The sequence below is a fragment of the Adiantum capillus-veneris genome, chromosome 20, assembly GCF_014529385.1.
Source record: "Adiantum capillus-veneris isolate H3 chromosome 20, ASM1452938v2, whole genome shotgun sequence".
Lineage (NCBI taxonomy): Eukaryota > Viridiplantae > Streptophyta > Polypodiopsida > Polypodiales > Pteridaceae > Adiantum > Adiantum capillus-veneris.
Window position 1 is genome coordinate 149,046,941 of NC_140950.1, and position 3,633 is coordinate 149,050,573.

Here is a 3,633-nt window from a genome sequence, read left to right on the forward strand (position 1 = left end):
GGCTAAAACGGGCCATACGAGTCGGATTTTGATGCCGTAAATTGCTATACTAAGCTCTAACTAAGACGTACGGGTTTGAGTACCTGCCATATTTAGTAGCCCCCCCCCCCCCCCCCTCCCCCGGGGTCTGAAAATGCATTTTTTTCAAATTCGGGGTACGGGTGCAGATTTTCGAGACGGCCGAGACTGGACGGTTCGGGTGACCAAAAACTTACTATGTTTAGAAATTTTTCGCAAAAAATATTTTAATTCACATTTTGAAGCTTTATAACATTCTAAACATCATGGCACTGACAGCATCTGGAAAACTGCTAAAAATAGTAACTTATTCCATTGTATTCATTTCGTGGTACAAGGGTGCTCTTGTGATCGGGTCAGAGACCTTACAATAACCTTTGCGTTAAAGTCTTCGACTTCCAAATTTTTATCATTCCCAAACATTTCACTTTGGCATGGTTTGCTAGTCAAATCCAAAACCCAGAGCTTCCGCATGTAATGAGACCGAGTCTCTTGACACATGACTGTGTGATCACACAAACTTGAACACCTCCATCAATGTGGGCTTCTCCCATGCCCACACCTTTGTGCCAAGCATTCACTACATGACAGATTTCGGGTAACTCTCCCACAGATAACACTCTGACTTGTCCATACTTTGGCTCTTTCTTTGGATTCACTAATGACTTCCACTGCCTTTTAAGTTTGGGCAATCAGGTCTTCCTTTAAACTGTAAGTTGTTTGTCCTTCTCCCAAAGGCAAATCTTCCACTTCAAATTTTCTACGAGGTTTTTTCTTCCTCTTGGCTTTCGCATTTTCACCCTCCTTCTCCTTCCCTTTCTTTTTGCTAGGCCCTAGCACGGCATAGCCTTCCTTCTCTCTTTTGCCTACTGGCAACACATCTGCATATTTCTTTTCAACCCACATGACCACCAAAGGTTGAAGTTTGATTTTATTGTTTAGTACCTTGATCCCCTCATATATCCAATGCATAATCATTAGCCCTATTAGGAATCTATTGAGGAAGTGGAAACATATCACCTCCCATCCTTGGTGGTTTTGAGCAATAAGTGCTAATATGACCAAGTTCACCGCAATTATAACAAGTGGGGATGAACCTCCTCTATGGCTCAAAACCACCTTGTCCATGACCAACATTCACATTAGGTTGATCTTCACATGCCTGAGCCATTCCTCTACCACGTCCACGACCATGACCACCTCCTCCAAGAACACTTAGTCACAATTCTTGGATCATGGTCATCATGCATTGCATATTTTGTTGTAACTGTTCGGTATTAGAAGCCTTTTGAACAGGTTGGCCTCTAGTCTCTGCGTGATTTTCCTCCTTTTGTCCACCATTATTTTGCACAAGGGCCGCTTTCCCATACTCATTAAGTCTTTGAACCTTCCATTCTTTCTCTCTAGCGACAACGTTTACCTCCTCGAAGGTGGCAAGCCTTTTCATCTCAACTTTGACCTTTAGCATTTCTTTTTGGTTGGCCACAAAACGGCCCTTCTTTAACATGGATTGAGGGATTTCATTTCCCAAAGCTCGGGCCCATTTATCTCATAAACGGGTGAACTACATGACAAAATCATCAACACTCTGATTACCCTTTTGAGTGTACCCCAAAATTTCATGCCAAACTTCATCAGGTACTTCAATGGATCTACAATGTGCTAGGAAATCTTGCTTCACACGATTGTAGTCCAAAACTACCCTTGAAGTATGTGCTTGCACCAACTCTACATGATTGTGTAGCCAAACTTTTGCTTCATCCTGTAAACTGTACTGCAGCAGCAACTGCAACAATATATCTTGGTCTAGTATATTTTGCAGCAAGAAATTGACTTCCAATTTTTAAATAAAACCGTGCATTCTCATTAGGCAATCCATGAAACTGTGGAAATTTGTCCGCCTTGTTTGATTGCCACAAAAATAGTTACATGTGACGTCAAAAGCTCAAGGGATGTCGATGGATCGCTTCAGTACCTAATCCACCTCACATCGGGTAACCCGTCCCCCAGTGCTTGGATTCACAAAACCTTATGACCCTCCAAAGGCTGCAATCCAATTATATGACCGCCTCAAGTGTTGTCCACAATTTGCACATACATAGGCGGTTGTCTATAAGGACTCACATCCCTCTTACATTCACTACCTATAAAATAAACATATTTCACAACAATTGAAGCATGGGAGCACTTGCTCCTTAGTGGGGTCACCAAAAAAATGTTAGCATGCAAAGGAGATGGAAAATGAATGCCCCTATAGCCTTGCACGAGCTACACCATCGGAACCAAGAACTACTGCATGACCAAAAACTCCTATGATAGACACCTGTAGAGATTTATGAAAAACCCTCCAAGCATGGAACACAATCAAAATTAGGAGAAACAAAGGACATCATGACAAAGTTTTTCTTGTGGATATGTCCATAGGGTATCCATAGGCAAAAAACAGAGAAGAAACAAAGAAGTTATAGCCGCTCAAACATGGAGGTGTCCTTTTTCTTTCTCAAAAATGAGTTCTCTGGAATTTTATTAGTCTGTAGAGAATTGTAGCTATTAAAAAGGGGGCTTTTATTGTCTCCTATCCCAAGGATTTTCTCTCTCCTCAGTTCTCTCTTTAGGCATCTTTTAATTGGTCCAATTTTGGTATTTCTTGGGTGAAAATGACTTGTCGGAATGGGGTGGGGGCAAGTGTCCGAGGACCAAAACATGCGGCCAAGCACCTGGGCAGCTGGTGTGGGCTGAAAATTTCATCATCCCCTTCCCCATGACCTCACGAGCCCCCATAGCCAAGCCTTGAGAGAGCTCCTCTCACCTTTGATACACCATAATGGGCTCCCAAAGTGCCCTATGTACCCTCCACTTTCCCCTTTCCTCTTCCCATGTGGGATGACTCCCATGCCACATGGAAACCTCCTCCCACGCCCCAAACATTCCAGCTCTTTCCCCAAGCATAATAACTTCTCGGACAAATTTCCCTAAGGCATAACTTGCTGCTCCGGTCACCGAATGATGCACCACAACACATGGCTTGAATCCCATCACCTTGGCTATCTCTAGAAATATAAAGCTTCAATATTTCTAATCTTAAACCCCCAAGTTGGCCTAGTTTCTCATCTGGTATGCACCTGCAATCACCTTCTAAGTTGAGACCGCCCGGTTTGGATCCTCATAACTCATGATGTACAAGTATGATTCACAAGTTATAAAGCACAGCTAAAAATAATTATTAAAACCCATATTTTGGAGTCTCGAACATTCCAAAACATCAACATTCAAGCCTAGAAAAGTCACACCTTTGTACATCGATTTTTACAAGGCCACTTCCAAAACTTGCAGGGCTATGTACACATATATACATGAGGCTAGTGGGCAAGATTTTTAGAATGAATTAATGACTTTATACACATCCAAAAAATGTATGACAACCTTGATGAAGACAATGCTCAAATAAGTCATGAGGGTAATATTGTTCAATGTTCAAGGAAGAGACGATACACTTTCATCAATAGGATGCAAAAAGAAAAAGCACAACCAAATTCTAGGTTCTATTTATCAGCTAAATGGATTCAAAGGGTTTCATGTATCAATTGTTGTGTAGAAAAATATTGTTAGTATGCA